The following is a 22821-nucleotide window of genomic DNA, read 5'->3' as shown; positions in this document are numbered from 1 at the left end:
AAAATTAGGACATTTTTTTTTTTTTTTTTTTTTTTTTTAATGTCCTGTGATGCTTGAGTGGGAAGGGATGTGGAAGAGAGCTTGGTTTTCTTCCCAGAATGGCAAGGATGTAGCACTTTCTGTTCCCAAGGAGCAAGAACGAAATCAGCTCGCATGCAGCAGCTAGAGGGATGAAAGCTAGATCAGAGGAAGGCGAGGCTGAATATTCAATATGCTTCCCATTCCTCTCACCCCATCCCACCACGTCTTTCCACATCTACAGCCAAGGAGGGGCTGGTTCTTTGTGAGGTTGGGGGCCAGCTAGCTGATGGCTGGGATCATCCCTAATGAGAACAACATGTTGTTCCAGGCTGCAGTGGAGTGCCCCATGGCACCTGGACACCCTGCTCTGTTCACTCAGGATTCTTACTGGGCTGTTTGGGGACCAACCCTACCTGTTACCTTGGCTCCTTAACACTGCAAGGTTTTTTTCTTGTTTCTTCATTTGTTTGTTGTTTATGCTTTTGGAAAAAGTCACACCCACCCACATGCATGTACTCACAATCACCCAGCATGCCCCCCAGCACCAAATCTCACGTGCCTATCCTTGCACACCTAACCTGGTGCCCTACAGTGTGCATCCTAGGCCCCTCCTACACTCACAGCCTCTCCCTGTCCTCCTCAGTGCCTTCTCTTCACCTTGGGGGACCTACCAGCTCCAGTGGCCAGTGGCTGACTTACTTGACTGGTGCCTGAGGGCCAGACACTTGCAGTGCCTCAGTGTTGGGCACAGGAGGCAATTGTACTACCTTCCTGGGACTCCCCCAAGCCCTGAGGAATTTGACAATTAGCACCTCATTTCTAGGCTTTCTCAGGAGTGCCTAGGGGCCATGAATGTCTAGATTGCCTGTCTGTGTGGTTCTTGGGATCTCCTTCTGCCTTACTCTATTAATGTGTTTGTTGTCTCTCTGTGTCTGTACTCACCATACATATACACATACATATACACATAAACATGCACATATACATACACATACATATACATCATATACATATATACATACACATACATATACCCATACATATACACATACACATATACATGCACATATACATACATATACATTATATACACATACACATACATATATATATATACATATGGCCCATGCTGGTCTCAAACTCAGCAGTCTTCTTTGTTAGCCTCCTATGTTCTATGATGACAGATATGAGCCAACACCCCAGGTTCATCATGTCTCTAACTCTCAGCTGAAATGTGTTGATCTGTGTCTGTGGGTCATACTCTTTTGAGGAAATTCAGAGGAACAGTGTGGATGATTGTCTCAGGGTCATAGAAAGTGGCAATGCATCCTGTCACTTCTGGGCCCCTCTCCTCCTTCAAGCAAGTAAGGGGTATCAGGACCTACAGGCATAGGTCAGTGTTGGTGTTTCTGTTCCTGCCCCTCTGTTGAGAACTCTGGCTCTGGAGGTGGAATATTCTTCAAACAAAGGCCAGAGTCATAGGCCTGGAAGCAGAACCAGGGTCCAGAGTGGTGGAGGGGTAGCCCCTCGCCTTGTTGACCAGTTTGACCTTAGATGGAAGGCAAAGACTTGTACCTTCCCCCAGAAGAAGCAGACAAGAGCAGAGCTGAATCAACACCTTTCTTTTTACTTTGAAGCAGCCAAGTTCAACCCAACCAACCCAGGTCCAGCTTCCTGCTCCAAACCACCACTGTGCCCCCACCCTGCTCCAGCCTTTCCGCCACTGTGGCCACAAGGCCTCTTTAAACAGTTCCCTGGCCTCTCTGCTTCTGCACAGGCCTTGCTGTGTTGGCTGCTTGTTTATTTGCCTAAGGTTTCCCAGGGTGTGGTGAGATCCACATCCACAGACCCTCCCGAACTCCAGATGCCCAAGGAGAGGCCTGGCCAAATCCCAGCTGCCCCTACTTCTTGCATTGCCCGCTAGGGCACAGCACCTCCCTCCCCACCCTCCTGGCCTTGACTTGCCGATTCCTACATTAACACCAGTTCTGACCTGCTTCGAGAGTTCTAGAAGAGGGTTGGGTGCAGGAGAAGATATGACAAGTCAGAACCTTTGTGTTTTCTATGGAGCCCCAAAGAGGAACATGTGGGGCATGGATTTCAGAATTTAGGAGAAGTCTGCCTACCTTCCAACCTGTTCTTTAGCTGAGGGTGAGCGGACCATTCAGAGCCACTCGAGAGAAGGACTCTTTCCTGGGCTTGGGACAGTTACTTGTCTCAAAGTACCTGACAAAGGCAATTTTAGGAAGGAAAGTTTTGTTTTGGCTTACAGTTGGAAGGTATAGCCGCTCAGGCCAAATGAGACAGGAACCAGAGGCAAGTGGACAGACACATTGTGTTGGATAGTTGGACACATTGTCTCGGATGTCCTGAAGCAAAGAGATGAATTCTGGTGTTGGCTTACCTTTTTTTTTCTTTCTTTTCTTTCTTTTTCCTCCTGAAACAAGGCTTATCCATGGAACAGCTGTCCTGGACTGGCTCTGTAGACCAGGCTGGCCTCAAACTCACAGAGATCTGCCTGCCTCTGCTTCGGGACTGCTGGGATTAAAGACTTGCGCCACCATTTCCTGCATTCGGTTCCTTATTTGGTCAGGAACCTTCACCCATGGAATGGTGCTGTCCACATTAGGGTGGCTCTTCCTATCCCAGCCTAATCTAGATAACCCCTCATAAGCAGACCTAGAAAATTATTTACACGATGATCCTAAATCCCACCAAACTGACAAGATGAGCCATGATGTGGCCCGTTCTAGGATTGCCACAGGACAAATCTCTCTGGTACCCGGTGTCTTCCAGGTGCTTAGGTTGCACAGAACTTGACCCACTCCAGAGCTGTCTGGTCCTGCCCTGTGAGCGCCACTGAAGTAAATGGCCATTGTGCAGGAGATAGGCAAGTACAGAGATCAAAGCCACTTGCCCAAGGTCAGTCTTCTGTCCCAGTGCAGCCTTGAATTCAGGTCTCCTTGGACAAAAGAACAAAATAACAAGAACAATCCAGGTGGCAGTGGCCTCTGGCAGTCTCTTTTTGTTGCTTTATTTTGGTTAGTTCTTTTGGTTTTTGTTGTTGTTTTGTTTTCCGAGGCAGGGTTTCTCTATGTAACTTTAGCTGTCCTGGAACTAGCTCTGTAGAGATCCATCCATCTGGCGCCCAACTCTCCCACCCCTCTGTGTTGGACTAAAGGTGTGGGCTGTTACTGCCTGACTGGCCTCAGAGCTTTTCTACTGCCATCTTTGACCCACCTCCTGGAGGACCTTCTACCTAGGACTCCTCCTGGACCTGTGTCTCCATCTGGGAAGGGAGGGTAGGGATGGGTAGTATTCCTGTGACCTGATTCTGAGATATGGTGCCCTAGTTAGCAACTTCCTGTGAGGAGAAAGGGACTCAAAGCTTTTAGAAAAGCCTTTAACCAGAGGAGTCCTAATTGGGAATTTGACTAGCCCTTGCTTAAGGCTAAGGGCATCTACTCAGGATCTTCAGGTTGAGGTGTGTGTTAGGGGTGAAGAAGCCAGAGTGACAATCACAAGTTTTTCCTGGACAGTCTTGCCAGCAGCCAAATGTAGGAGCCAGGAATGAAGAGACAGTCCAGATTGGGGCAGCTGTTGGCATGTGTGTGTGATCCTTGGGAAGATGGGCCTGGGTGGGGGCAGGGAATAAAGCCACCCTGGTGTGTTTTTTCTCCTGCTGACATGGGCTTCTCTTGAACTTCCCTGAGAACATTCCCCAGGGGTATATAGGGGATGTGACTACACCCTGTCCCTCTTTTCTCCCAGAACTCTGGGAGTCCCATCACACTTCCCCATTTCTTGTCACATGGACAATGATTTGCTCCCTCAAAAGACATTTATTGTGTCCCTACCTTGGGCTCTGCCTTGGGAATTCAATAAAGAGAAGCTAAGAGGAGGCAGAGAGAGGCAGCTAAGGAGGTAGCTGGGTTGGCCTGAGTTCAATCCTTAGCACTTGATAACCTGGGCATGGCAGAGAAATCACCAACACTGAGGAGCTGGAAGCAGGAAGATCAAAAGTTCGAATCTACTTTCTGCTATTTGTCTTTAAACACACACACACACACACACACACACAATTTTTTTTTTAAAGGGGACCAGACCAGGCTGGAGAGATATATCAACAGTTAAGAGTACTCTTCCTGAGGTCCCAAGTTCAATTCCCAACAACTACATGGTGGCTTAAAACCATGTAATGGAATCCAGTACCTTTTTCTGGTGAATCTGAAGAGAGCAACAGTGTATTCATATAAATAAATAGATCTTTAAAAAGAAAAAGGGGGACAAGACAGAAAACCCACTTTAGAAAGGGCAGGAAGTTTCTCATGGAGAAGATACCCAGGGCAAGAGGAGGGAGGAGCTCAGAGCTAAGGAGTGTTCAGGATAGAAAGCCCAGGTCTGGGGAAGGAATGCTTAATGGGCTCCAGGGACAGAAAGACCCTGGTGTGGTTAGAGCATCTGTCACATGGAAATGAGTGCTGTACAGAAATAGATTGGGTGAGCACTGACTATTTTGACCTGGATATTTTCACCCCCAGGATGTTTTGAATACAAACATTTAAAATCAAAACATGCCAGCACCGGGCATTTTCAGGGAGACGTTTTCCGGTTTGAACTCTATTCACTCGACTTAATTCCCTTGATGAGGTTTTTTTCTTTTTCTTCTTCTTCTTTTTTTTTTTTTATGTCCAATTTTCCTCCCCGTGATACAGATGTCTGTGCTTTTCATTCCATTTTAATTTCAACCCAAATTCTTTTTATGAGCATCAATTTCTCGTGCACATTGCTGTTGGGATTTGATCTGTCCGTCGGTCTGGGAGCCTCAGGCTCTGGGTACCAGGCTCCACCTGAATGTGTGTGAGCAGCATTGCTGGGTGACTTTATCCAGTTTGGGGAGACTGGAGAGTAAAAACAAGACCTGTGGTCAAGATGTCATTGTTTCGTTGGGTTCAGTTAAGAGTGGGCTCTCTCCTTGCCAGTGTCTGGTGATCTTACGGTCACTTCTACCAGGAATATTTTTAGTAGGCAAGTGGTATTTTTATCTCAGTTAATCTGTGGGAAGGGCAGGATGGAGGGGTGCTGGGAGGAGGAAGAAAGATTTGAAAGAGGACAAGAAGGGCCCAGTCATCCAACCCAGAGTTTGCAGGCCACATGAAGCTATGGATAGCTATGAATGTGCCCAACACAAAACTGTAAACTTACTTATAAACGTTATGAGATTAGGGAAAACCAGGTTTTTGTTGTTTGGGGGTTTGTTTGTTTGTTTTGTTTTGTTTTGTTTGCAGGTTTTTGTTTTCTGAGACAAAGTTTGTCCTGTAGCCCTGGCTGTCCTGAAACTCACCCTATAGAGCAGGCTGGCCTTGAACCCAGGGGTCTGCCTGCCTCTGCCTCCAGAGTGCTGGGATTAAAGGTGTGCTGCAGCACCTTGAGAGTTATTTTTATTTTATTTGTGTGTGTGTGTGTGTGTGTGTGTGTGTGTGTGTGTTATGGGTCTATGTGGGTTCCTGACATGTATGTGCAGATGCCTGGAGAGGTCAGAAGAGAACACTGGATTCACTGGAGCTGGAGTTACAGGTGGTTGTGAGCTTCTTGATGTGGGTGCTAGAAACCAAACAGCTCTTAACTGCTGAGCCATCTTTCCAGCTTAGTTCCTTGCTTGCTTCCTTGTTTCCTTCTTCTTCTTCTTCTTCTTCTTCTTCTTCTTCTTCTTCTTCTTCTTCTTCTTCTTCTTCTTCTTCTTCTTCTTCTTCTTCTTCTTCTTCCTTCTTCTTCTTCTTCTTCTTCTTCTTCTTCTTCTTCTTCTTCTTCTTCTTCTTCTTCTTCTTTTCTTCTTCTTCTTCTTCTTCTTCTTTTCTTCTTCTTCTTCCTTCTTCTTCTTCTTCCTCCTTCTCCTCCTCCTCCTTTCCTTCTCCTCCTCCTCCTCCTCCTCCTTCTCCTTCTCTTCCTCCTTCTTCTTTTGTAATTCATTTGCAAGTTTATTTGGTGTGACCTCTCTTTGTAAATGACAATGTTGCAATATTGAAAGACAGGACTGGCTGGTATCTTTATATTCTTTATATACCTTCCAGCTGCTGTGAGGATTCTCCCCAAAAGGAAGGGAACTTCAGAGCTTTTGTCTGTGGCAGGGTCCCACTTTTTACCTTAGGCTCACCTGGCATCACTGAATAGCCCAGCTGGGCTTGAACTCACAGCAACCCAAACTACCTTGGCCTCCTAAAGGCTTTACCTTTTAAAAATATTTGTTTGTTTCTTTGTGTGCACAAGCACATGGCTGTGGCTGCGCGTGCATGTGGAGGTCTGAAGACTCATGGGAGCTGGTGCTCTCCTTACAACATGTAGATTCCAGGGATCAAATTCAGGTCATCAGGTATGGTAGAAAGAGCCTTTATCCCCTGAGTTACCTCACTGGCCTCCCAGGTGCTTTTAAATAGACTGATGACATACTCAGAGCTTCTTATTTATTTAGCGGTTCTGAAGCTAGAACCAAGGACCTTGCCCAAGCTAAGATCTATCCCCTAGCTTCCCTCTGTGTGTAGAGAGTATTTCAGAGGAGGAAGAAGTGAGAGGGAGAGACCATCCATCAGGTGAGGTGGCCATCATTCCCCCATTATTCCCCATGCAGGAAGAAGAGTCTGAGAATGGGAGATTTAGCAAGACAAAAAAAAGAGGAACCCATTCCACCCCTTGGAACCCTATTGTGGCCTTCCACATCTCCCTTTCTCCTGATATTAAAAGCAGCTTAGAAACTAGAGTCTAGCCCCCAGGGTTTGTGCAAGGTAGGAACCAAAGCCTGGAGTGTCTGCCCCAATGCTAGCTGGGGAGGGGATGCATGGGCACACCCATCCAGAGTCACATGTCTGGAGCTAGCACTGGCCACAGACCTGGCCCTGAAACAGACCCAGACACAGAGTGCTTGTCCTGCTGTGGCTGGGAGCTCAGGGTGTGACCCTGGGCAAGGGTATAAAGGGGCCTCTGTTGGTGTGGGGCACGGTGCCCACCTGGACCAGGCCAGGCGCCAGAGGAGAGGAAGTGGCCTGAGAATACTGAAGGGGAGAAACTTTGAGGTGACACACCTGAGGTTCGAGTGCCGTATGGGCTAAGTCACTTCCTCACCTGTAAGGTGAGGATCTGGACCCTAGCTTCCCTGACCAGCATAAAGTCAGCACTATTTGTTGACTGACTGGTTGATCGTTAAATATTGTTTAACCCTGACGCATAACATTACCATGTGCATGTTTGCTGAGCACTTTATAGATTTGGACTCATTTGATCCCTATAAAGACCCACTGAGTACTATTAGTATTTGTCCTTATATTATGCATGGGGAAACTGAGGCTCAGAGGCGAGATCTGAACCCACACATGTCCTATAGCAATACACTCTTGTTTTCAGAAAGCAAAGTGGGCATTCCTTAGGCCAGGTGTCTCAGTGGGTGGGTGGGTCCTCCAGAGGGAACATGCTTCCCAGACCATGTGTACCTTGGGGAATACAACTGCACATTGTTCCCATGCTGAGAGACAGTAAGAGGATAGAATTCACACTTCTTAGGAGCAGTAGAGGCCTCAGGACAGAGCAGGAATCTTGTCACAGCCCTGCTGCCTGCCCGGGGCCCCAGCTGTGGAAGCTGCTGTCCCAGGCAGAGGCTGAACTTGGTCTTCATTCCTTCAACTAGGTTGAGTTACACCCTTAGGGGTGACCAGCTGAGGCCACATTTTTGGGGACAAGCTGACACCATTCCCTAGAGACTCATGTCCATTGGAACACAAGGCATGGCATGAGGGCCACAGCCCAGATCTGAAGAAGGAGGCTAGCCAAGGAGTGTGGTGAGCAGGTCTTCCTAGGCTGTGATGGCAGCAAGGTAGGGGTAGGAAGGTGGGAGCTGGGGCGGAGGGAAGAGGGGTGGGTAGCACAGGAAACAACAAGCAATGTCACTAAATGTCGCCAAGATCCAAGCTTTTCCTCTCTAGTGTCTCTATGTCCAGCTGCTTCTCAGAACCACCTGGGTACAGATCAAAAAGAAGCCATAGATAAACATGGTGGCGCAGGACTGTAATCTCAGGAGAATCTTGAGCTTGAGACCCTGAGCTACATGTTCAGCCATGTCTCAAAAACAAACCAAAACCAAAATTTGGGCACATACTTGGGGCGGGGGGGAGGGTAAGGGGTGGATTACACATGCACAGTCATCCTTGATTATGTAGTGAGTTCAGTGTTAACTTGGCCACAGGTCACCCTGTCTCAAAAAGGGAGAGTGGCTAGAGAGAAGGCTGAGCAGCTTAAGAGCACTGGTTGCTCTTCCAGAGGACCTGAGTTCAGTTCCCAGCACCCACATAGGGTGATTCACAACTGCCTTTAACTCCAGTTCCAGGACATCTAACATCCTCTGATCTTCTCTGTGGTGCACACAAACTCACACAGGCATGCATACATACTCATAAATAAAAGCAAAGTTGTCTTAGCCACTGTTCTGTTGCTGTGATGAGACACCATGATCATAGCAACAGTTGGGGGAAAAAAAGGAACTTCACTGGGGCTTGTTTACAGTTTCAGGGACTTAGCACATGGTAGGGAACATGACAGCAAACATGTCAGGTCAGGCATGTTGCTGGAGAAGTAGCTGAGAGCTACATCCTACATGCCTAGATCCACAGGCAGAGAAAGAGAGGGGAGGAGACTGGACCTGGCATGGGTTTTTGACACTTCAAAGTGTTCTACTCACCTACCATTACCCCCAACTGCTCCTCCCCTTCCCTCCATCAAGGCCACACCCCCTAATCCTTCTAATCCTATCAAATAGTGCCACTCCCAGGAGACTAAGTATTCAACATGTAAGCCTATGGGGGTCATTCTAATTCAAACTACCACACAAACAAATCTTAAAACAAACACTCTTTACTCTGGGTCCCTGAATCTGAGGCCATGGGGTGGGAGCTGAGAGAGGACCCTTCCCAACCCCCCAGAAAATACTTCCAAGGCCAGTTATGTCTTTGGACAGCTGCTGGACACAGGATTCTAGTTAACCGCACATTAGAATCACTTGGGCAGAAGTTCAAATTCCTTAGGCCACAGTACCAGCCAAGCCCATCAGAGCCCACAAGGGGCTTGGGCAGTAGAAGTTTTCAAAGTTGTCGTTGGTTCTGGTTTTTGTTCAGGTAAGTAAGCAGACTCAGGGACCTCTCCAGTGGGCCTGTTCCTCTTGCCTGTCAGATCTGGGCCGGGACTTATATTACCTCTCAATTGTCCTGGGGATCCCATGAGGTGTGTTTGACCAAGCATAGAAGCGAGCCATTGCTTCTCAGACATACTGTGTCATGGGCCCTCACAATCTATAGCTGAAGCCTTTGGATAGCTCAACTAGGGGAAGCCTCTGGGGACTGAACAGAGGGGAAAGGGGCCCAGGACAGATTGATGTATTCTGTGTCAGCGGGGTGTTTCTCAGAACTGTGATATGTATACTTTCGATTTCAGGCAGAGGCAGTTCAAGAAAGAACTTGAGAGAGAGAGAGAGAGAGAGAGAGAGAGAGAGAGAGAGAGAGGAGGGAGAGAAGACTCTTAGTGGTCTATGCCAGAGGAAGGTGTCTAGATGTGGTCAGCTATGCGCTAGTTGACAAGATGGGTACTCCTTTGGCCAGTTGGCTTTGAGATCCAGGCTTCCTCCAATCCTCAGGGTTACCCTCAGTCCCCCCTCTTCTATGGAGTCCGGACAGGTTAGGTTGTGTCTCACACCAAGGACCAACTGTGGGTTCCTGGACTGGGCTGGGAGGGAGGATCCTGCTGGACTAACTCATTAAATAAAAGGTTCAGGAAATGAAAGGTGGGGTCAGGAGCCACAAGATCTTAATTTCCGTAGTGTTGGCCCTGGCTTATAGTCAGGGCTCCTGTGGGCATCTTCTGAATGCCTTTCTTGAAGTAAGAAGGAAGGGAGCCAAGGCTGTCCCAAGGGGACCCCAACCCAACTCTTGGTCTTTCCATTCCCTTCCAGGCAGCGGTTCCCATGAACTCCTTGCATGCACGCATGAGCTGACTACTTTCTGCACTTACCGTGAGTGCCTCACTGGGGAGGGGCTGCCCCTGCTGTTAGCAACCCAAACTCTCCAGCCTCTTCCTCTCTAGCTTTAGCCTCTCCATAAACCCAGAGTCTGCAAAGCTGAGTGAAGAGACCGAAATAATTTTCATTGCTTTGATATTAACTGCAAGGAGGAATCGGTTTTGCTCTGGGAAAGATTGCGGCTGGCAATTTTGGGGTGCAAGATGATGGACAAGTAGCGGAAAGGGAGGGTACCCATAGCTTGGGAGAGGGTACCCTGAGGGTTTTTGTTTGTTTGTTTGTTTGTTTGTTTTGTTTTTTGCATTCTACCCAAGCTTGTTTGTCTTCCCACTACTTTTGAACCTTTGGTTTCTAAAGCACAGCTGTGGGGAAGTTCTTTCTGAGGTCTAATCCTGGTCTGCTGTAACTAATGTTTTCATCCTTCTCCCAGACAAGACAATTTGGAGGGTGCTCAGTACTGTGATCCCCATTGCAGAGGAGGGAGATGTTCCCACTTCATGGCTAACAAGTGACCAAGTTGTAACATAGACGGACCTGCCTGATTCAGTCACATCTGCCCTCATTGGGATCCCAGAGACACACCAGCGTCCCTCCCCCACCTCACCAACTCCAAAGCACTCAGTCCTAGAGAGATCATTCTATCCATCCCCCTGCCTCTATCCCTGCTGGAGTGTATATGCAGATCCTGTGGCCAAGGACCAGGAGAGGGGGTTGGTAAAGTTGGGGAGTCAGGGTGTCAGCTGCTGTGTGCCTTCGTGGGCAAAGCCTTTGAACGTATAATGTGATAATCTCTGCCTGATTGCTGCACACCAAGGGCCTCCCTGGGTTCATCCAAGAATCCATTAGGGACCTCAGAGGAGGAACAAGTTCAGTGTCTGTGCTGGGCTCTCTGCCTCCTTGCCCCGCTGCATGTTGGGAAGGATCTGCCTGTTCTTTAGCTGCAAGACACAATTATCAGACACTGCTAGAAATGAGTCAGGCTTCCTGCTTTGAGACCTGGATGGGGTGGGGTGGAGGCTGGGCTTCTTGCCTATTCTTAGCTATAGAATATTCCAGAGTGGGACCTGGGCTTCTCACCTATACTGAGCTATAGAATATTCCAGATCAGTACTGCTGGCTCACCTGGTCAGGAGACTGATGGGAGAGCCTAAAAACAACCCCACCAGGGCCTCAGAGGCCATTGGACTCCTTCATCTCAATGTCCTGGCTGGGAAACTGAGGCCAGCTGTTGTCCCCATGGCATTTCTGCTCAGAAGCCATCCAATTAGCACCCGGTCTGACTTTGTGTTCCCAGCGCCTGTCTCATTATTTAGGGATTTATGATTGTCCCGGTCACTGTGAAGGACAACTGGCCGGGTTTCCATGGGGGGAGCCCGGCCAGCACTGAGCCCAGCAATGGCAGGAGGTGGTGCCATCCTGCTTCGGGCGGGATGGGGATTTGATTTCAGGGGGATTTGCGGCTGGTGGGGAGCCGCCCTGGCCACATGGTGGCTCAGAGCTATTTTAGGAGAAGGTGGGTGGAGGAGGGGTGTGACTCTGTCCCTACAGTAGGGGCATAAGAAACCCAGGACAGATAGGGTGGGATGCTGACCCAAGATTGGGGTTCCCTTTTACCCTTCTGGGACCCATGGACCCAGAATTAAGGCAGTACGATTGGTCCCTATGTGGGTAATAGGTAAGATTGAGGGACAGCTGTGTAGGAATGAGGTTCCCGGCCTGTTCCTTATGGCACAGGGGCCTTGCTCCCACAAGTTCTTACTCTGCTATTATATTGGATAATTATTAAGAACAGTTGTAGATATTTATGACCAAAATTACATTTGTCGAGAGGCTAGGGATGTAGGTGAGTTGGTAGGGTATCTGCCAAGCATACAGAAGCCTTGGGTGTCAACTCCAGCAGGAATAAAACTGGGCATGGTGGCACATGCCTGTAATCCCAGCACTAGGGACATAGAGGCAGGGGGATCAGAAATTCAAAGTCATCTTCTTACTGTAAAGTGAGCTTAGGGCCAGGCTGGGCTGCATTAGACCCTGACTCAAAAGGAAGAACAAGAGCTCTCGGGGAAGGTCCCTGGTGAGGGGGACAAGGGGACAGGCACAGAGCTAGGCCCTCCAGCTCTCCTGTTCTACAGGATCCTAGTCGGGTCATATAGTATAAGCCCTTCCAGCCTCAGCATCCTCATCTTCAGGGCAGACACCAGATGTGCCTCATGCATGGTGCCCATGGTGTTAGCAAGGCACCTGTTTTGCCTGGGACTCTTTGAGGATGATCTCACCACACCTAACGCTGGTGTTTGCTCATTGCCTTGTTTTACAAGCTCAGAGGGGGGGTAACCTACCCAAGCCCGCACAGCCAGGGCTCTGCTTTGGTCAAACTCACTGTGAGCCCTTTTGTTCTTTCTGCATTGCCTGGGGGCTCCTGCTCAGAGAGGAAGAGGAGGTGACAGGATGACACTGGCAGGAGCGAGGTCCAGGATGGACAAACTGGAGACCTGGTGGCTTTATTTAGATCATGGGTCATTTTTTTCTGGCTGGAAAGGAATAGGGGCTGGGGGACTGGATCCCTCACCAGGCGAATGGAAGTAGGCCAAGAAGAGTACCAGCTGTTACAGCAGTTACACAGGATGCTTTCTCTTTCCTTCTTATCCCATCCTTTTTGCTTGGTTTTGCTTTTACTGTTTAAGACAAGATGTCACCATGTAGCCCAGGCTAGACTAAAACTGGCTCTGTAGCCTAGGCTGGCCTCAGACTCATGATCCTCCTTCGTCAGCCTCTGGAGTGACGGCTCTCAGACATTTCACTATTATGCCTGACCCTGTCACACTTTATAGGGCAAAAGTCACTCAGCACATTGGGAGAGGCTCTTAGAAGCACCTTGGTATAATGGGGAAAAATAGCCTAGACTCTGGAGCCAGCCAGATGGGTACAGATTCCAGCTCTACTTCTCTTTTGCTGTGTGATGTGGGACAGGTAAGTTAACCACTCAGAGCCCCATCCTTCCATATAAGCAGTATGAGCATTTCAGTGATTTTTTGGAAATCGTGGGAGTCAACGGGTTGCTAAAACTGTGGGAAGGGTCTAGAAGGCAAGCCACGGAGGGCAGCGCTTTGTCAATGTGCCGGGTTGCTTTTAGGGATGTTTTATCCCTGAGTATCTAGGTGAAGCCACATCTTTGTGCTGGCCCAGGGCTGGCACCTGTGACCCTGCTGAGTGATGTTGCAGGACCAGCCGATAGGAGGGCCAGCAGCATAAACACGTGGGCTGCTGCTGACCCATCCAGAAAATTCACAAGAACTGTGCCGTAGTAGTTCGGTAGTAGCGTGCTTGCCAAGCATGCATGAGGCGGTGGGTTTGATTCCAAGCACGTCAAAAATAAAGAAGAGGGGAGGGAGTCACTTACTGGGAATGAGACATGGGGGCTGAACTAACCTGTAGCTGCATCCCATGGAAGCAGGTCTGGGGATTTCACAGGTCACTCTTTGTAGATGGCAGGAGAGTTAAGGGATTGTATCATTAATAAAGTACAGTGTTGAGGCAGGAGGATGTGTTCCTCATTCTCCTCTGAAAGGGAAAAGCCCACATCAGTGGGCGGAGGTGGAACTGGGATGCTTGGCCAAATACTAGGCAGGACATAAAGTTTCAGAATTACCTTGCTTGGGAAAAGAGGCTCAGAGTAATGGGGGGGCAGCGCGAGGTTTCAGAAGTCAAGGATAAAGTGTAATAGGTTCAGTGTGCTCTGGGGGGTGGAGGGATTCCTGGAGGAGGAGGAGGAGGAGGACCACACCAAGGGAAGCATACAGGGAGATACAGTTTCAAGCTGGGATAAGAGATCTCTTTGGAAGAGGCTGTAGCCAGATCTCTATGTAAAGCAAAGTGGCTTGTTCCAAGTCAGGCAGAACAGATGGAGGACCAGTATATAGACATCCCAGGAAAATGACTGTCTCCCCCAGAGATGAGCTAGCTAGCCAGCAGTGGGATGGAGGTATTCTATGGGATTGTGGGGTCTCTGCCATAGGCATGTTGAAGTTTAGGGTGGAGAGAGGGTAACTGGTCAAAGATGGTGTAAAAGGAAGGGTGACCTTTAAGGTCCTTTCCAAGTCTGAGCAACTGCATTTGCCACTGACAGACATGGGGTGTGGACTGAGAAACGGCAGTGTGCCTGGATCTGGACGGAGGATGTGTGTCCTCTGCAGTGTTGTGTATCCAGTGTGGATTGTGGCTGCTGTCTCTCGCCTGGATTTACTTTTTAAAAGACTGCCAACTGCCCTATTGAGGTACAATCCATGTACCATACCGTCAGCCTGTCTGAGTATGAACTTCAAAATGGACGTGAATTTGTCCTTCTACAACTCTTTGTGGAGAATCTCCTAAGTATTCATCAAGCCTTGTGTGGGTATCTCAGGGACCTGGGAAATACAGGCCCTGCCTCCATGGGGGAGACAGGTAAGTGTTCATCTAGAAGAGCAAGTCACCTGGGAGATGGAGGAAATGGCTGAGGCAGAACAGAAAAGAGCAAGGGAAAGGGGTTGGGGGAAGTGACATCCGAGCTGAGGAGGCCAGTGACAAGTCAAAGGAATGTTCCAGGCTGATGAACACCAAGGGCAAAGGCCCTGGGGTAGGAGTCAGTTGGTATCTTGGAAGGCTGGAGCCTGGGTAACAGTCCAGTGCCCTGTCCGGTGAGCCAGGCATCCCCAAGGTTCCGTGGTACTTTCTCTCTAGGTGGCCTGTTCACTTTAGGTTCACCTCAGGTCAAGAAGGGGTGGGCAGCATGCAAAAGCCCTATGACCCTTTTCTATGGCTTTGCTTTCTTACCTGGTAATCGCTTCTCCAAAGCCCAGTGGCATGACTACTATCAGGTCATGACATCAGCCCCTGCGTCCGCAAATCCCCCTCTGGCTGTCTCCTCCCCAACAGTCTTCCCTCCTTCCCCTCACCTCTGGACAGTCTTAGGCCAGTCTGAAGTTTGGTGCTCACTTCCTGAGATACTTTGGATCAGGAACTTCTCTGCTCTGTGAAACAGGGACTCGGCCAGCCAGTCTGGGCAAAGTAGATATCCCCTGGCATCTAGGAGTGTGCCTTGAACAGCAGCCTCTGCCGCTTCCCAAAACAAAAGGTCCTGGAGGAGGGTGGGCCCACTGCGATAGCCTAGCTCTTCAGCCAGAGGAAGGTCTGGTTTTCCAGAGCGGGGGCTGGAGAGCCTCCTGGCAGGCTGCAGGCCGAGCAGGGGCGGGCCCAGAGGAGGCTCGGGACAGGAACCTGCCAGCTGCAACTGCTATTGCAAATCGGCTTGGTACCGCTCAGCGGGGTGCGTCCTTGGCCCTGTGCAGGTAGGCGGGGGCGCCAGCGCAGACTGACAGGTGCGGGGCAGAGGGTGGGGGCACAAGTTTAACACAGTAGCTTGGATGGGTTGGGGGCAGCAATGAGGTCCCTGCTTGTCCTGCCTTGTGACCTAGGGATGGATATCCAACTTAACCTGAAGTTGAGGTTGGGAAGGGGACAGCCTGTGTAATGATGACAGCAAAGACTGGCTGGGAGAGCCGATGGCCAGAGAGGTCTTTGGGAATGAGGGCCCATGAAACGGCCCAATCCTTTTTCTCGGGAGTATAGAAGATCCCAGAGTCCAGCTAGCTCATGAGTGCCTGGGTGAGCTTGGGAGGAGAGGGTGTTGGGTCTTTTTGAGAATGCAAAGAACACTCCCCCAAACCCCCCAACCCCCATCCACACACACCCCCCACCCACACACCTGTGACCTTCCCAGGCATCAAAGGCCTTCTTGTCCTAATCCCTCCACCAATCCTAGCACCTCCCTTATTTTCAACAAAGAGGATCCTCTCCTAGCTGGATCCACCCCCCCCCCCCAGGACCTTCTTACTTTGGGAGTGCTGGTTGGTGGGGCTGTAGACAGAGGGTGTGTTTTGGGGTGATATTCTTCTTGGCACTTTAAGGAGTGGGACTAGGAAAGGGGAATCAAGGCAAGCTCGGCTAGGACGCAGGCTCAGAGATGTCTGGGAGAGGGCATAGGACACAGAGCACCCACTCCCACAAGTTAGGGTTCTTAGGCTTTTCCAGGCAGCAGAGGGAAAAGAAGTCTTCCTTTCCCCCACATGAGAGGTAGTTACTCTGAATTGCTATTGAGGACCATGTAAGGAGAGATGCAGGATTAGATAGTAAGAAGGACTTCCTTACTTCCTAAGACTGTGCTGTGGGTCTTTCAGAGGAGTCTTAAGGCTCAGGAGAGGAAGCCCCCCCCCCCCATCTTTCAGGCTTTCGGAGAGGAGGGAGATCTCCAGACACCAAGGAGTTAGGAGAAGGCAAGGCATGGAGAGGTAGAGGCTGCGATCTTACCACCTCACCCCCTCACCTCCTCTGCCCTCTCACCCTGCCTTGGCGCGGGATGGAATCTAGACTTTCCAAAGCTCTTGGCCATCTCACTCCCAATCCGAAGTACTCAAAAGTCCCCAGGGAGGAAACAGGTTTGTGTTGTCACTACTTGAGATAGGAGACAGACATGGCTGTCTGGCATTTGTCCTGTGGAACCTCAGATCTGGCTTCTACTTCCTGGGCCCAGGCCCAAGCATCCTGTTGTATGGGGCTGGGAAACCAGCAGGGCTGTTGTCCAGACTCTAGGTGAGGGTCTCTGATTCCTGTGAGGTCTGAGTCATGAGATGACCCCCTACCCTGCAGGCTCTTGATCCCTTTTCATTCTGTCCTCTGCATTCCTCATGGGGTGACAACAGTTGAGAACTTCATTAAAATCCAGGATTCTGAAATGCATTTGTCATCTGTCCAGAGCGGCGGAGTGCAGAAAACTGTGCTTTAGTGCTCCCTCTGCCTAATCCTGAGTGCTCCCTCCACCTAATCCCGAGTGCTCCCTCCACCCAATCCTGAGTGCTCCCTCCACACTACCCCTCAGCTCCCTATGAACAGATACTGACTAGACAGAAGCCTCCATCAGCTCCCCGGGACCCAGCCTGCTTGTCCAGATACCATTGATTTTCATGTACTAAAGAGCCATTTCCTTTGCTCATCCTGGGAAATGGCAGGAAGGAGGTGGCTGAGGTAGCAGAGAGGCCACAAAGCCGGGTGGCCGATCTGGCTCCACTAGGACAGGAACATTATGAGTCTTCTTCTCTTCCAGAAACTTCCTTGTGTAATGGGTCCCTGGTCTGATGGCCTCCTCCCACTTTGCTCATAGCCATGTGAGTGACAAACATGGGCTGCTTGAGTCCTCATCCTGACCCCGTGTGATAGCCCTGGATGTGTGGGGGAGGGGAACCCAGCCCAATTCACTTGCCTCTTCCACTCTGAGTCTGCAAAACCTCCCGAGTGAGCGTCCTGAGGACCTGGTGGACTGGTGGTAGGTGGGTTTTCTGCTGTAGCTTGTGGTGAAGGTCAGTCACCTACCCAGCAGCTGTTTTTATACAGCCAAGGCAGGGTCGCACAGTCTGATCTGGCTGCCCCTCCACACACACAGCTGCTCTTGCTGATTTACCAATGTAGCTCAGCCTGTAAAAGTCCCAAGAGATCATGTTCAACCTAGTCCTGTCTCCTTAAAGACCAGGGACCAAAGCCCAGATGGGCAGGGACCAGCTGTGGTTAGCCTGCTAGCCAGGCCCCCTTCTCAGGGCCAGGGCCTGGGGCCTGGCTAAGAGAAATGTAGGGTGGCTGTTGGCAGAGGTGGGGGAAAGTGCCAGAGTGTAATTGGGCTCATTAAGTGTTTGCTGAGGTCTCCATGCCCGGTTAAAGTTGAGAACAGGCCTAGAAACGTCTCCTCCAGTTACTCTTTTGGAAGAGAAACTCTTCTTCCTAGCCTGCTGGGAGACAACCCTCTACTCTGCATGCTATGGCCTTTGGTCCTTTTCTACCTCATCCTCCACATAGACAGGCAGAGAATCTCACTGAAGAGCTGTGGCTGAGGTGTCCACTAAAACCCAGGGTTCTGAAGTGTATCTATCATCCATTCAGAGTGGGTGGAGAGGAGACCCTGGTAGTTGTGCTTGGGTGCTCCCTCCATTCAACCCTGAGTGCTCCCTCCATTCAACCCTGAGTGCTCCCTCCATTCAACCCTGAGTGCTCCCTCCATTCAATCTTGAGTGCTTCCTCAACCCAATCCAGAGTGTTCCCTCCACCCAATTCTGAGTGCTCCCTTTTCCCAATCCTGAGTGCTCTCTTCACCCAATCCTGAGTGCTTCCTCTATTCAATCCTGAGTGCTTCCTCCACCCAATCCAGAGTGCTCGCTCCATTCAATCCTGAGTGCTCCCTCCATTCAATCTTAAGTGCTTCCTCCACCCAATCCTGAGTGTTCCCTCCACCCAGTTCTGAGTGCTCCCTTTCCCCAATCCTGAGTGCTCTCTTCACCCAATCCTGAGTGCTTCCTCTATTCAATCCTGAATGCTTCCTCCACCCAATCCAGAGTGCTCGCTCCATTCAGTCCTGAGTGCTTCCTCCACCCAATCCAGAGTGCTCCCTCCATCCAATCCTGAGTGCTCCCTCCATTCAACCCTGAGTGCTTCCTCCACCCAATCCTGAATGTTCCCTCCATTCAGTCCTGAGTGCTCCCTTCACCCAATCCTGAGTGTTCCCTCCACCCAATCCTGAGTGATCCCTTCACCCAATCCTGAGTGCTCTCTTCACCCCACCCTTAGCTCCAAATAAACAGGCAAGACAGAAGCCTCTACCAGCTCTTTCATAGGCTCACCCCTTATCATGCATGTGCCCTTTCTGTCTGCTTCAGTCTTTGGCACTCTCTGAAGGAAGGTGGGTAACAGAGGGATATAGCCCCAATTCCTGGGTAAACCGGACAGATGGGCCCATAGATATCCTTTCTTTCTTTCATCTTATCCTTCCACCTGGCCTTCTTGGCTCTAGCCCTGTCTCTTGTCACCCAGGAAGTGACACCTCCCTGCCTGCCTCAGACCCTAATAGAAGGTACACGGATGTATTCTCCCAATATTCCCTTTAGAGCCTGTGAGCCCTCTTCACCCTGCCCCAAGGCAGTTCAGCCAAGATGGGTGAGGAAAGACAGTGGTTAAGAGATCTGAGTCAGACAAGCTCAGTTCAGGTCTAGCTGGGGAACCTGGAAGTTCTCTGATCTGTGGGGTGTGTAGCAGGTTAATAATAATAGGGGCCACTTCATGATGCTACTGTGGAGTTTAAGAAAGATCTCACATGCAAGATGTCTGCCACACAGGGTGCCCTCGCTAAATGGACTTTACCACTAGAGAGACAGGATCTGGGACTGGAGAGATGGCTCTGCTGTTAGGAGCACTACCAGAGGACACAGGTTCATTAACTAGAACCCATAAAGCAGCTCATGCCGGTTCTAAGGGATCTGATGCCCTCTTCTGGGCTCTGTGGGCCACACACATTGGAACACTTACACAGACACAGACACACAAATTAAAAAATAATTATAATGCTTTTTAATTTATTTGTATTTATTGGTGTTTTGCCTGAGTGTATGTCTGTGTGAGGGGGTTAGAGCCTCTGGAACTGGAATTACAGACAGTTGTGAACTGCCATGTGGGTGCTGGGAATTGAACCCAGGCGCTCTGGAAGAGCAGCCAGTGCTCTTAACCATTAAACTATCTCTCTACACCACCCCTTGAAATAATAATACTTAAAAAGAGAAAAGAAAAGAAATCAGATCCAGGTGGAGGCAGAGGCAAATGGATCTCTGTGAGCCAGAGACCAGCTTGGTCTATGGAGTGAGTGAGTTCTGGGACGGTCAGAGCTATAAGGAGAAACCCTGTCTCAAAAAGACAAGGAGAAGGAGGGGAGAAGAGAGGGTGAAGGAGGAGGGGAACTAATCTCACAGAGCCCAAGCTAGTTTTGAACATCCAAAACTGACTTTGAACTTCTAACCCTCTGCCTCTTCCAAACACTGGGACTATAGGCATTTGCTACCACATTGGGTTTTATATGCTGGTAGGGATCAAATCCAGAAAATCGTGCATTTTGGGCAAGCAACAGTCAAGCTAAGCTATAGTCCCGACCCGGAGAAGCTTCTAGGATTTTTTTTCCTCCAGTTTTTAGCCTGGCTTTTCATGGTCTTTGAGGAAAACCCCATTCCACTGCCTTGCTCTTGGACTCAATTTTCTCCTCTCAGAATGTCACTAAGACTCAAGTGGAGGTCTCAGGAGGGTGAGTTGAGGTGCTGTTAAGTATGGTTGTGCATGCTTGCATACATGCATGTGTGTGTGTGTGTGTGTGCGTGTGTGTGTGTGTGTGTGTGTGTGTGTGTGTGTGTGTGTATGTACTAGCTTATAATGTTTATAGTTGGGGTTAGATAAACCATGTGCAACCCCCCACTTGCCAGTACCTCCATATAACTGAGAATCCTGGCTTGGTTTGTACAGTGTATCTCAGCAGAGGACAGCTGGGAAGGCAGGGTCAAGCAGGACAGGCCACAGCAGGCCTAGCATCCTGGCTGGGGACACACATTAGCCCGAAATCCCAGCAGTCTGAGATCCCAGAGGCATATATCACAGAGGTTTAACCAGCAGTGTGGCACATACTTGTCTGCTCTCTTGAGCCATGTCCCTGTCCAGTCTGTCATAAATTGCACCGAGATTTCAAAATATCCCTGTCCCCTTGAGCTCTTCCTGGACAGCTAAGAAAGTCTCATTCCTTTGAGGTCTCCACCTGGCCCCTGACACCTGGGCCACCTCCTCTAACTCTGGCATCTGTGACCCTCTTCCTATCCCCTACCAGAGAGTGGAGAAGAGTGTGGAGGAGGCAGAAGAGCTGTGGGGTCTGCCATCTGGAGGTGAGAAGGGGCTAAATATTGGTGGAGGAACTGGGAACCTCACAAAGTGATGGGGGTGACCTCCAGTGTCTTCTATGGGGAAAGCAGTGTTCTGGGTCCCTGGCATATCTACCAGGGGGCAACTTAGATGCTTCCTGCATTTGGAAGAGTGGTGTAGGCCTGCTCAGAGTAGCCACCTCTTAACTACTAGAGAGAGGCCCACCATGCCACTTGGGATGGATGCTGGTACTGCATCTTAGCAGCACCACCCTGCATCCAGGACAGGGGTTTCACATTCTCAGGCACCTGTGGCTACACAAGGGTCAAACCCACGGTGCATCAGTTTAATAGGGCAGGGAGAACAGAACAACAGAAAATGAACAACAGAACTGGTTTCTCAAGGCTGGTTCCGTTAAGGCCTGTAAAGGGATATCTGCCCCATGTCGCTCCCCTAAATTGCAGTGGATGTCTGGTAATCTTGGAGATCCCACAGCTTGAGGGTCCACCCTCTTGTGAACCTGTGTGCACGTCTGTAACATGATCCCCTTCATATACTGGACTCACTTGTTGTGTGACTGTTCCTAGAGAGAAATAAACAAATGCCTATTCACCTTAGACAGGGCACAAATCAAAGACAGACCAAAGAAAGACATTACTCCACCCAATGTGGCTGCCTGAACAGGTGAGGTTATTGGAGTTACTTACAGATGTATGGGCATCTGCATCACCGAGAAGCCATTCCCAGCATGGACAATGGCTTAGGAAAACTGCATCACTGGAGATCCCTGGCTGATGGGAGAGCCTCCTGTCCCCAGAACTGTACCACCACTTCAGCTTGGGTGGGGGGAGCCCGGTGAGTGTTGGGACTTTTAGAAGTTTTCTGAGCCCTGAAATCTTTGTCATCTTTCTCTGACACTGGTACAGCTCCAAACATGATTGTGTCCTAACGCATTGCATCTGGAGACAGAGACATGACTTAACAGAGAGCAGGTCTCAGACACTCGACGACAGCTGGAGCTATGAGCGCAATGGCACTTACGCTGTGTCGGAGCTTTGCTGTGACATGCACATAGTGGGGAGGGGGGACAGATGACATTAGCTGCCCATAGTGAACAGAGACAACTGATGTGCAGGCCGGAGCTGAGACTGAAGTGTGAACCAGCAGTGAACACCTACTCTAAGCTAGGCCACTTTTCCACCCACCCGCAGCCCCCATGGGAGTGATGACCACGTAGGGACCACGGTCTATTAAGACAACTAACAGCTCACGGATAACATTCAGGGAATGCATGCAGGTTCACGGCCATGGACTTCGGGAATACATTTCCTCTTCAGATGGATCCCACAGATAGGTACGTGTTCCTGCGCAGACTTTATAGCGTCGCTTGACTGAGCTGGTGTGAAGAATAGGCCTGAGATTCACTAAGGACAGGGCAATGACCTTGAGGGAGAAGTATTATCTTTCTCCAGCTGCCGTCGTAAAGCATTGCAAGACAGAGGCTTAAACAACGGAAATGTATTGTATCTTAGTCCTGGAGCTAAAGGCCCGAGTGATCACGATGTCACAGGGCTGGCAGTGGCCATGGCGGCTTCTCTTCTTACTTATTATTTTCTTTCATTAATTGACTAATAGGCAGGGTCAGATGTACCCTACATTTGTCCTCAAACTCTCTATGTAGCTAAAAATAACCTTCAACTTCTCACCCTTCCGAGTGCTGGGATTGTAGACATGTGCTACCATGCTTGGTCCGTGCCGTGTTGGGGATGAAACCCAGGATTTCCCTCATGCTAGGCAAGCAACTCCATCAGCTGAGCTACATCTCACCCTTCTACTCTTTTTAAAAAATCATTTACTTATTTTATGCACATTGCTCATTTGACTGCATGCGTGTCTGTGTGAGGGTGTTGGATCCCCTGGAGCTGGAGTTACAGACAGTTGTGAGCTGCCACGTGGGTGCAGGGAATTGAACCTGGGTCTTCTGGAAGAGCAGACAGTGTTCT

The sequence above is a fragment of the Micromys minutus genome, assembly GCF_963924665.1.
Source record: "Micromys minutus genome assembly, chromosome: 10".
In the NCBI taxonomy this organism is placed as follows: domain Eukaryota; kingdom Metazoa; phylum Chordata; class Mammalia; order Rodentia; family Muridae; genus Micromys; species Micromys minutus.
Note: the sequence above shows the minus strand (reverse complement) of the source record.